This window comes from Pteronotus mesoamericanus, unplaced genomic scaffold (genome assembly GCF_021234165.1).
Source record: "Pteronotus mesoamericanus isolate MK-2021 breed Mesoamerican mustached bat unplaced genomic scaffold, CSHL_Meso_final contig_180, whole genome shotgun sequence".
Lineage (NCBI taxonomy): Eukaryota > Metazoa > Chordata > Mammalia > Chiroptera > Mormoopidae > Pteronotus > Pteronotus mesoamericanus.
The window spans coordinates 267,975-280,268 of record NW_026555076.1 but is presented as its reverse complement, the minus strand read 5'-3'; the positions used below and the strand labels follow the sequence as shown (position 1 = coordinate 280,268).

The 12,294-nt window shown below is 41.0% G+C and overlaps 1 pseudogene; it reads left to right on the top strand.

The window, feature by feature from the left end:
- Window positions 1-268: 268 nt before the first annotated feature.
- Window positions 269-1,503, top strand: LOC129065473 (growth hormone-inducible transmembrane protein-like; annotated as a pseudogene).
- The last annotated feature ends 10,791 nt before the right edge of the window (window positions 1,504-12,294 follow it).

The following is a 12,294-nucleotide window of genomic DNA, read 5'->3' as shown; positions in this document are numbered from 1 at the left end:
ATTATTCATGTCATGCTTATTCTAATACATAGGCTTTTATAAAACTACATTTATAAATGTGATTCTTAAATTTACTGATCAACTTAGGCTTTAAGCAATGGGAACCCAAACATTTTCAAGGCAACGAAGCCAGTATACTTGAAACTTGTATTATGAATGGCTATATTCTGAGAGTAAGCAGCACAATTTTCTTGAATTATTGTCAATAAAATAGGGGAGGGTGGACGGCCTAGGTGTGCGCGTCTGCGTTTTGCTGTCCCGGAGGGGGAGCTGCGCGGTCAAGGTGACCGGGGACTGAGCATTTTAGATCAGCTTGATAAACCTGGTGCACTACCATGCTGGCCACAAGACTTGTGTGTCTCCAGACACTACCTTCCTGGATTTTCCACCCAGCTTTCACCAACGCCTCCCCGGTTGTGAGGAATTCTATCAGGAAGAATCAATGGCTTTTAACATCCAGCAGGGAATATGCCACCAAGACAAGAATTGGGATCCAACGTGGGAGAACTGGCCAAGAACTCAAAGAAGCAGCACTGGAACCATCAGTGGAAAAAATATTTAAAATCAATCAGATGGGAAGAGGGTTTATTGCCGGAGGGGCTGCTGTTGGTCTTGGAGCATTGTGCTACTATGGCTTGGGAATGTCAAATTGAAGCAATTGGAGCAATTGAAAAGGTTGTAATTTGGACCTAGTATGTGAAGGATGGAATTCATTCCACCTATATGTACTTAGCAGGAAGTATTGGGTTAAGAGCTTTGTCTGCCCCGGCAGTGAGCAGAACTCCTGTTCTCATGAATTTCACAATGAGAGGCTCTTGGGTGACGATTCGTGCGACCTTTGCAGCCATGATTGGAGCTGGAATGCTGGTACAGTAATACCATATGACCAGAGCCCAGGCCCAAAGCATCTTGCTTGGTTACTACATTCTGGTGTGATGGGCGCAGTGGTAGCTCCTCTGAAGATATTGGGGGTGGGGGCCTCTTCTCATCAGAGCTGCGTGGTATACAGCAGGCATCGTAGGAGGCCTCTGCACCGTGGCCATGTGTGCACCAAGTGTGAAGGTTCTGAACATGGGAGCACCCCTGGGAGTGGGCCTGGGCCTCGTCTTTGCGTCCTCTCTGGGATCTATGTTTCTTCCACCTACTGCTGTGGCTGGAGCCACTCTGTACTCAGTGGCAATTTATGGTGGATTAGCTCTTTTCAGCATGTTCCTTTTGTATGATACGCAGAAAGTAATCAAGCGTGCAGAAATAGTACCAGTGTATGGAGTTCAAAAATATGATCCCATCAATTTGATGCTGGGGATCTACATGGATACATTAAATATATTCATGCAAGTTGCCACTATTCTAGCAACTGGATCCAACAGAAAGAAATGAAGTGACTCAGCTTCAGACTTCTTTAATGCATCAGACATCTTGCTTGTTTAATAGGGGCAGGTATTCACTAATAATTTGTTCAAGCAGCTTTTGTTCAAGTTTAGAAGATGCCCCTATAACTTGTTGTGTTGGAAATGTCCCAGTAATGTGATGCTTCAGGTCTACCTTTTCTCCTGGAGAATAAATTCATTAGTTCTCTGCCAAAAACAACAACAACAACAACAAAACAAACAAACAAACAAAAAAACACACCAAAAAGCAAACAATAGAGAAGGTATCAAGGTGAATAGTTTCCAAGTTAGAAAACTCTGAGCTTTTACTATGGACCTCTGGAACGCAGTCTTCAAATGACTTTTCAGATGACTGGGCATTTACTCCACCCCTCCCACCTCCTTCAATATCTTGCACTATTCATTATCTTCTCCCCAATCGTATCTTCAGTCTCCCTCCACATTCTTACTTTTTATGGTTTTGTGGAGTAGTGTGATCTGATATGCCTTATCTTAAGATACCATGTAACTCGTTCCAGGCAGAAAACTCTTGCAGATGCACAAGAAGAGGAGAAGAGTACCTGCTAGGCATTCAGAGTGGATAGAGAGAGCGATGACTGCTGAATATACCAAGGTCAGGGGCCATGGACTGTGGCACTAACTTGCCTTCAAGCTGCTTCTTACGTGGCCGCCCCCGGGCAGTATGCCCCAGGCTACATGAGAGCAGAAATATATTTAATAATGATAGACGAGTCTCCCAAGCAACTCTGAATAGGCCAGTAAGTAAGGAGTAAAATAAGAAATCACACAGAGGAATATCAGGAAAGGGTTTATTTTGTCCTCTTAAATCCCAGAATTAGCTCTGACTTCTTCCTTCATGATCCTCCCGTTCCTTCCATTCCTTTATGGTCCATTCTGGCTGCCTCTCCTGATAGAAGATGGCGCAAGTCTGACTTCATTCTTTCATCAGAAGTACATGGTTTTAGAATGCAAAAGTTAAGTTTTTTAAAGCAATGGATTCTAAATGGAGGTTTTTACACCTGGCAACATTGTGGAAAAGGGGAATTAGAATTTTTCTCATTTCCGTCCTTATTATATTGGAACTCTTTAGAAGGACTTAGTGGAAACAAACTCAGTTGGGCTTTGTTTAATGTGTACTCAGTGATTACTGAGAAATGTTTGAATCACTGGACTGGTTCCTTATTTTTGTTCTCGCAGTTGTTCTCCACAAAATATTAACTTAATTCTCCCTCTCCCACTCTCTGTTTATTATAGCTATAGCTTGCCAGAAATAAATAATTCTAGTATTCAAAGTCAATAATGTGTATTTAGTGAAACTAGATATGACTGTACTTTGGGATGGAAACTTGGTCCAGAATGCCATACATTTTCATTTTTTGTTTCTTTTTCTGTCTTATGATGATTTGTGGATTTGCTGCATTTTTTCACTAGGTCTTAGAATCAAAAGGTACCTTATACATCAGTGCAGGGACTGATCCAGTACTTGTCCTCTGCACCTAGCCCCTGGAACATAGTATGTACTCAGCAAACATTTGCTAAATAGCTTTATCAGGTTCAGACTTTCCACCCAGTAAAGGAATATTTTCAATCATTTTCCTGAAAGGTGGTCCTTCATATCTTCTGCTTGAACCTTTCCAGTTCCAGGGATTCCTTTCCTTCCTTCTCCCCCGCCCCTCCTTCCTTCACTAGATATATAGGTTGAGTTCTTACTATGTGCAGGCTCTGGGATATGTTGAGTAAAAATACATTCCCTGCCTTCATGGAATTCACAGGTTAGTGGAGGGCCACAAAAGAGAAGTGAAGTCAGGACTGTGATATTTGCTCAGAGGGCGAAATGGCCTCTTCTAGGAGGCCACAAAGGTGGGGAAACTCAGATGAGGAGGAATGGGTTTGGTATAGAAAAGAAGGATGACCACCCAGGCAGAAGGTCCTCACGTTCAAGACCAGGAGGTGGAAAGAAGCGTGTTGTACACCAGGGACTGAAAGGAGGTCGGTATGGCTGCAGCCAGCTGAGTGTGAGGGGAGAGAGTACAGCTGGGGGTGGACACAAGGAGGGCCAGCGCCAAGGGGCCTGTAAACCCTCAGGAACATGGGCTTTATCCTGAGAGCACTGGGGAAGCATCCAGTGGTTTTCATAAGGGGGTAGCATGATCAAATTTGTATTCAGCTCCCTGTTAGATGGGTGTGCACATGCGTGTGCGCGCACGTGTGTGTGTGTGTGGGGGGGAGATATCTTCCTTCTATTGATTTTAAACTGCCTCCACATGACTTTTTTCACTGGTCTTGCTCGTTCTTCAGGAGCTCTATGGAAACAAATCTCAGCGAGGGCTTTTCAAACTCCAGTTCTGTTTAAATTTCTTATTATCCTGATTGTGACTTTCTATGCCATATATATAGCTAATAGAGTTGAGTACAGTTCTCCAGAAAGTTTTAGAAAACAAATATATTATTTTCTGTAATATGGACGCTGTTCTTGAACACACACATCATCAAATGCTTCATAATAAGTCTGTAGCCCACCAAACAATCCAACCCCTGGATTTTTCAAGGGCCATGCTAATAAATTAGGAGGTCTCTCGGATTACATTTTTGCTCCATTATTTGTTTGGGTTTTTCTTACATGAATAAATAAATGAGTTCTGAGCACCATCCCTGACACTGCCACCAACTGAGCTGCGTAATCCTGAAAAGGCCACGTAGTCTCTCTGGGCTCCCGAGCTCTACAGAGAGCAAACCTCTTTCCCTAGTCCCGATGTTTCCTTCTGTGGGGTGGGGACCCCATTCTTGAACCAGTCTTAGGCTCTCTTCATTCTTCTCACTCAGTCTACCCAGAGAAGGAGTGATTTAATCTGATGGGTGAGTTTGGAAGGAGAAAATGAACATCCATAGCGCAATGCCTTTGTCTTCCCTCCTCTTTCTTTGGGAGCAAGCAGCACACAGAAAGCGTGTGCTCTGACCAGTTCTCCCTGTGCTGTGAGTTTTGCAAGTATTTGAGTCCCCAAGGGAGCCCTTCAATAATCCAGGGGAATTCTGTGTTGGGAGGCCCTCTTGCCTGCAAATTTAAGCTAGTTTCTTCATTATTTATCAGTAAGAAGGTGATAGCTCTGTCATATGTCATTGTCTTATTTCTGAACTGGTTCAGCACACAGTGCTATTTCTTGGGCTTTCCCAAATAATGAAAGGATAACCAATATTTATTCTCTAAAATTCATTGCCCCTAGGAATATGACTACATTTATCCCACTAAATGTCTTTTGGTTTTCCTCAGCCCATTCTTCATTACAGACAAAATTAGTATTAATTGGTACCAAGTAGTCTGGAGGAGTTAATTCTTGTCCTAAACCAATTAGCTAACTCTGAGGAAGTGAAGCTGGTCCTGGAGTCCATTCTAGAAAAACAAATGCAGTATGCTGGAATATTGCCATATTATTCTTCTCAATGTTATTCTCTTATTAGGCTATTCTCAATACCACACTGCAGTTATATGGAATCTCCCATTAGTAAAGTGCCATTTCTTAGAAAGGCTCAAAATCAGATCTGTCTGTAATCAGTACCACTCTATTATAACAAATGTTCCAGCAAGGTTATGTGCTACACATTTGGCATATCCTTTGAAAGGTGTGTCCATGGTGCCTGTCACGAAAGAAATGCAGAGGAAACTTTTACACACTGATGATGGTGATGTGTCAAAGTGTTAGTAGTTTATGTTTGCCAAGTGCTTTATGTGATTCAAAGAACTTTTTAACTATTTAAGGAATAATTATTTCTGATCTCTCTACCTAAAAGTTAGAAATATCAAATTAAATAACTGTTCAAATGCTTATTTTGGTTAAAATAATACAACTACAATTAATTTTTAACTGTTTCAAAGAAAAATTTAACCCTGATGTTGCTCATGGATATACTAAATATTAAATTTTACTCAGGTGCAATACTGAGGGGCTCTGATACAGGCATCTATTACTATTGTAATTGCTATCAATAGTGATAGTAAAGGGTCACCTAAATAATTCAGTCCAATAGAGAAGAGATCACCTTAATTAAACCAAAAATGCTTTCAAGTGTCCAGAATGATAGGAGTTAGGTAAAAGACCTTCAGTGAATGGATAAAAATTAATGAAAATTTCCAAATACTGAGTCGTGCTTCAAAAGTGTGTTTATAAATCAACTCTGTGCAACTTTGTCACCTTTCCCCAAATAAATGGTTTAAGAAGTTGAACTAAAGATGAAATTCATAATTCTGGGTTATGACAGCATATGTGAATCACTTGTGATATGCCCAAGCTGGTACTACAAAGACTCATTCTAGTTTTAATTCTGGGAACAATAAAGAGATGTGAAACTGAAGAGAGGAAAGATCTTTTCTCTTCTATCTGAACAATGAATTGCAAAGTTCTGGCCTCTCTTACTCCTTTCTTCTATTTCCTATTATGTCTCCTCTCTGGTCCTACTATGTTCTACTTTTGCCCCTTTAAAGGGTCTGAGCTGAAATACCTGCCTTTCATAGTAATCTGAGAATGACTAACCTGACTTTAAAACTCCCTGCAGTATTTGAATTGTTTAACAGGATATTTGTGAACCCAAAGCAACTGCTATTTCATAAGACTTCTGGCTAGATGACAGCAAATTTCAAAGATCCAGGTAGTGAAGGAGAAAGAGTTTGAGGTTTTGCGGACAGCCTTGTTGGCAGTTCCTCACCCTGTTGCCACTTGTTGCTGCTCTTTCTTTTCCTTCTGTTCCAACTCCACAGTTTTTCTAATATCTCTAGGATTATTCCCATTGGCAACTACTGAAATGTTGTTTGGGTAAGGAGCAGAGGGTGGTGCTTAATGCTGTGGCTCCTTATGTAGAGTAGAAGTCAGCTGAGCCACATTTCTGTGGACTTCGGTGATGTTTAAAGGCTCAAAACTACTATCTCAGAACAATATTTTTTTTTGCAATCTGATTTATAATTTTAATTTACTAAGTAAGTTTTCTTTCCTTCTTTCTTCCTCCGTCTCTCCCTCCCTCCCTTCCTTCCTTCATTCCTTCCTTCTTTCTTTCCTTCCTCCTTCCCTTCCTTCTTTCCTTCATTTTGGCTTTAAACAACTTGAATTTATTATTTCATAATTTCTGTGGGTCTTCCCTTCCTTTTTAAATAGATAGGGCTAAGTTATATTATACCCAGCAATTACCTGAAGGAGTCTAAAATAATGAATAATCTCAAAACATGGGCAAGTAAAATATAATTCATAACCTGCAGTTTCTTAGGTGCTGTGCTTAAAGAACAAGGACTAAGTAACAAACTGAGTTTGAGTACAGGGATGGGCAAATGTGCTCAACTGTGCATTGTTCTATTTCTCTTCCATTATGTCGCCGTCATCTTTCTGAATCATAAGGCCGTTAGGTTCTGTAGAAATGTCTTTTACATCCATCTCCTCTTCACGCCCACTGCCTGGATCAGTCCTGAATGTGCACAATAGCTCCTGTCTTATGGCTTATTCTTCTCTCATACAGCCTCGCACACTGCATTAGAGTGATCTTTCTAAAACATAGGTCTTACCATGTCATCTACCCACTCGGAATTCTCGAGGGCCTATTATCACCCTGTGAATACACCTTAGCACAATAAACAAAGCCCCTTTACAATCTTGCTGAGCCCATCTCTCCAGATTTGCCTCCATTCATTTTCCCACACAGATTTCTCACTGTCATTTACCAGTATACTCTGTTCACCTTCCTTCCTCCCTCTCTTCTGTCTGTCCTGCTTGTCCATCTGCCTGGAATTCCCCTTTTATTTTACTGCCTGAGCTGCCCCCTCTAAAGCAGAAATAATCATTCCCTCTTATTATACATAGTTCCCTTATACTATGTATAATACTAAACATTGCAATTTTTATAATATCTAACTTAGTATTGTAGTTATTTTTGTTTGCTTCTCCTAATCTAAGAAATGTGCTCTATCAAGGGTCTTCATTGTTTCTGGTACATAAAAGATGCATAAAATATTGGGATCAAATATTGAGAAATGTAGAAATTGAATTAAGTCAATTTAAATAAAGCATAGCAGGAAGCAGTAACCACCTTACTAAAATCTTAATGAATTAAACTGCTTATAGCACATACATAAAACATCTTTTCCTTATGCCATATCTTTCGGTTAGAATCTTAAATAAAAATAATCAAATAAAACAATTAGAAATTCAGGAAATTGGAGAACACAGCAACATATGTATAAAGACTCCATAATAGAACATAGCACTTTATAATATTTACACCAATGGCAATGATGAAATACTATTTGTATTATGCCTATTCACTATGGCATTTCTTATATGACACAGCATTAGTTTATAGTCTACCCTTGAGCATCTACTACGCAGTAAGGCTTGGGTTGGCACTGTCATGCAAAAGAAAATGAAGGACCTGTCTTTGCTGTGGGGGAAACTTCACCAGGCCTTGACATGGACAGTGTCCACAATATTGGAACTATTATGCACCCAGAAATATCATAGCTAGTGCAAAGACCCTTGTCATGACACAACCCTTTATTCTTTTAGTCATTTGTGTCTCTTTGTGAAAGGGACATCTGAATGACCTAATGTGCAGGGTACTGATCCCATCTAGAGGAGTAGCAGGTCCAGAGCGCAGCAAGGATGCCAGGTAGTTGCCAGTTTCTAGTTTGTGGTACTAAAAGTCTAAAATATTTTTTAGTCTATTTTTAGAAAGTTTCCTATGTACAGGCATATATGTCATACTCTTCTGTCTAAAAACTCCCCACTGCGTACCTATTCTGCACGAGGCAGAGTGGTGAAGGCTCTAGGGAAGAGGGGACCCAGGTCTTGCTCTGCAAAGATGGTAATACGGTGGCGCTGTCAGATGTAACTGCTGTAAGAAGGCACTAACACATGCTTTGGGGGTGGGAGAGAGACCATTGAGGGATGAATAAAATCTCCAGAGTAGGGGCAAGGTTTATTTATGTTTGCTTTGAAAAGTCTGGGCTCTTCATACAATACTGACATCTGCCTGCGTGTTCTGAGAATTTTTTCTTCTGTACATGTTTTCCACATTTACTACTAATGCCAGTGATACTGTCCAATTTGAAGGTGCAGAGGCCATCTGGGCGGGGGCTGCTTGGCTGGTTTTCCAGGCAAGACCTCATGGATTGGTCTCACCTGGGTGAAGTCACCAGACTCCCTAGTCTCGTTCTTAGCTTTGTGACTCAGGCATCTCATTTCCTCGGCCTACCAAAAATGTCATCTGAGCCAAGTGATCTCATTTAAACTGACAACACTGACCAAATTATCCATTTATGGTGGGGGGCTATTCTTTTATGGTAACATGTTTGCATCTGCCCGCCAGGAAGCTCTTCCTGGTTTCAAAATATCTTAAAGTCCATGTGGACATAAATCAGTTGGTTGCTCTTTAAGTACCACGTCAGAGCAAAAGGAGGTTTCTGCATGGCCAGATAGCACAAGTGGCTAAATGAGTCATTTCTCACTCGGAGCAGGCACTGTCCTTCGTGAGCATGTGTAATCTCCTTAGGGGCAGTATTTCCTCCCCTGGACAGCGTTAGATGGGTGCTGCCAGCTGTAGTTGTCCTGATCCCCATTTTCATATATTCATGTAGACCACCCTCTCACATCGCAACATTCGTTATTAAGAGATGATATATCACATAGATAAATTCTCTCTTCCTGTTTAATCCTTATTTATTAAATAAATAACCATTACTGAGTAAATAAATATTTATTAAATAAGTAACCCTTATTTATTTAAATTTAGATATATTTGCATATGTGTTGATGTTTTCAGTTGAGACATGTCCTTACCCCCTTTCCCCACCTACATTGTCCTGCCCGTCGGGCATGGCTTGCTCTGAATGGGATAAATCAGACAGCCCCATGCAAGAAGTTATTTTTAAAACTTGCATTGTGCTTACTAAGATAGCTGTAAAAACACTGCTGGGGAAAATTAAAGAAATAACATAGCACTAGTCCGCATAAGCCAATATTTGGATTACAGCCATTTATATTTTGCTCCTATATTGGTTTGTTCTCCATAAAACTCTCTTATGAAAACCCAGAAGAGCTCTATAGACCACAAACACAGTCATGTCAGATGGCTATTCAAATTCTTAATACCTTTTTTCCTGTGGGGTGTACTCTCCCAGATCTTATCTGCTGACTTCCTTATTAACTTGATCTTTAAATGTCATTATATGTATTTGGCTTATATCTATGACTAAAGGCCAATGTTTCTTCCATTGGCAGTTTGTGCTCATTTGTTCTGATAAAAGCTTTACAAATTTTTTTTCTTGATATGACTGGATATTCACCCATTTCTTGAAGTTATGACCTCCTCTATAATGCAAACATAATACCAGGACCAATTTATATTAGATTTAATCCACTGGTTTAGTCTCCAATGACTTTTAGGCTCCCAACCATCTACATTCTTTAGTTCCAAAGAGAGGGAATGTGTGTTGCATTCTAGGAGTTAAAGAAGCTCTGCTGTCAGGTAAGAATGCCTGGAAACCTCCTCAAATTCTAACTTATATTCCTTCTCCAAACCCTGGGGAATTTCGCAGTGCCATTGTAGTGGGCGCTGCCGGTGCCTCGCCCAGACCCTCCCCTGCCCCTTCAACATGTTTTGGTCCACTTCCAGCTGCCAGCATCTGCACTTGCACACCCGAGGGCTTTTCCAGAGCCATGTTCTCTGCCCAGATACAAAGGGGTAGGCTAGAAAGAAGGAATGGAGAATTAATATTCCTGAATATCCTCAACCAAGGCCTGATGGGACATGGTATACAAATACCATCCAACTGATAGCAACTTTTCCTCCAGGGTGGATGACTTTGAAGTGTATTACACTGTTTCTCCAAGTTCCTGGCATCACTCAGCTCCAGTTGCCCACAGCGCTGGCTGGCTCAACAACACACCCTTCACTGCTTCCTTCCTTTCCCTGGCTCACCTCCTCATTCCCCACCAGTACTTTCTGCACCTTCCAAATAAACCACTTGCACTTGAATCCAGGGTTTGCTTCTGAGCTCAAACTAGGGAGTGATGTAATGCAGAAGAGAAAACTTCCTAGCCTTAGGACCATTCTAATCAATATCCAGAAGCTGATGAAATATAATGGATATAATACCTGGTGCATGAAAATTACTGTTATGAATGCTTTTCATGATATTGTCCCTTGTGTTCTCCCTCTCAAGGGGTGAAAATCCAGTGGGAGAGGTCGACTTATCAACCATGAGATGTTAATACACTGAAGTTAGTGTTAAAAGGGAGGAGTGAGGAACTTCCTGTGGGAGAACAGAGGTGAGCCAATGGTGCTTCAGGATGGGATTGGGAGTGAAGGAGGGGTTTCAGGGAAAGTTTTATTGAGGATAATGACATTAGATAAGGAAGTTGGAAAAAAACATTTCAAAAGGAAGAGCATGGAGAAAGAGGGAGAGAGAGAGAACCAGCTGTGCACACTGCCCTGTGAGGGGAACAGTGAGCAGGAACATGAGTGTTAGGGGAGCAGTGACTGGGATGCGATGGTGGAAGGCCACAAATGCCTCGCTAATGGGAGCTGGCCTCTTCCTGCAAGTCACAGTGACACATCAAAAGTTATTACACAAAGGAGTAACATGATCAGCTCTCTGTGTTAGAAAATCTTGTTTTCAGATATATATAGAATTACTATGAGATCCTTCAGACTCTTTTTGGACCTCCATTTACATAGATGGGGCAGTGGAAGGTAAGTGGTTAAGCATGTCGATGCTTTTGTTTGAATCCCAGCCCTGTCACTTACTAATCATTTGATAAAAATAACTAACATATATTGAGTCTAGTAAGTGACTGGCACAGTTCTGAGTGCTTTGCGTGTACTAAACTATTAAAACCTTTGTCCTCCAGATTTCTCATCTATACAATGGAGATAACATTATTTTATGTTAAGAAAATATTATTTTATCACAGTATTTTATGTAGCTGCCTTGCAGAATAGTTACATGAATAAGTTTATGTGTGTAAACTTGTCAGAACAGTGCCTTAGAACATAGGCAGCAGGTGCTCAGTTAAATGTTATTGTTATTATATTCCCCTCTGCTCTCAGAAGAGCTCATATAAAGAGGGATCTGTGGCTTTGCTAAGTTCCCTAACATCTGAGTTCAGACATTATTGAAAAGCATCCAAGGCAGGCATCTGCCCAAGTTGAAGGGTAGATAGGAAGCTAATTATGGTGCAATATCACATAGCCTTACTTCCTTTGTGCAGCTCTATGAATTTTGTGCCCTGAAAAAGCTCTGTTGAATCTAGACCACAGCCTGTGCAGAGCTGTCCTTTAGTGGAGGTGCTGAAGGAGTTAAGGTAAGTTGTCCATCAGCCAAGGCACTTGAGCAGGGTTCTCGGTGTTAGAATCAAAAAGAAGCATAACACTGGCAGTGAGTCCTAGGATCAGAATTTGGAACAGTGTCTGTCTGGTGTGTCTGACACCAAGGAGCTTCTGCTCTACTGTCTATGGAGCCGTCTGTGGAGCCTCTAGTGAGCAACCAGGAAGTGGCCCAACAGCAGGAGAGGATTCACATGGCTTTGCTTGTCTGTACAAGGGCTGCTGGGTTTCCTTCTGGAAGGAGCTTATCCCTGAAGCTTCAAGTTCTGGTTATGGATGTCCTCTCTGAAACAGGTGTGACATCTTGAAGTACAATGGAGACTGTGGGGTAAAATGTGAAGCTTCTTATCCAGACAGCTTATGGAATTGTAGATTCAGAATTATAAATATGGGCTCTAGGCATCCATGACAATTTTGGATTAGAACTTGACTTTCAAACCTGGAAACAAGTCAGGTATGGAAAGAGAGAGGTTCACTGATTTAATGTTTATATTCATAGTTTGAAGTGATTGTAACTTTTTCATAAAATCACTGCATGACCACA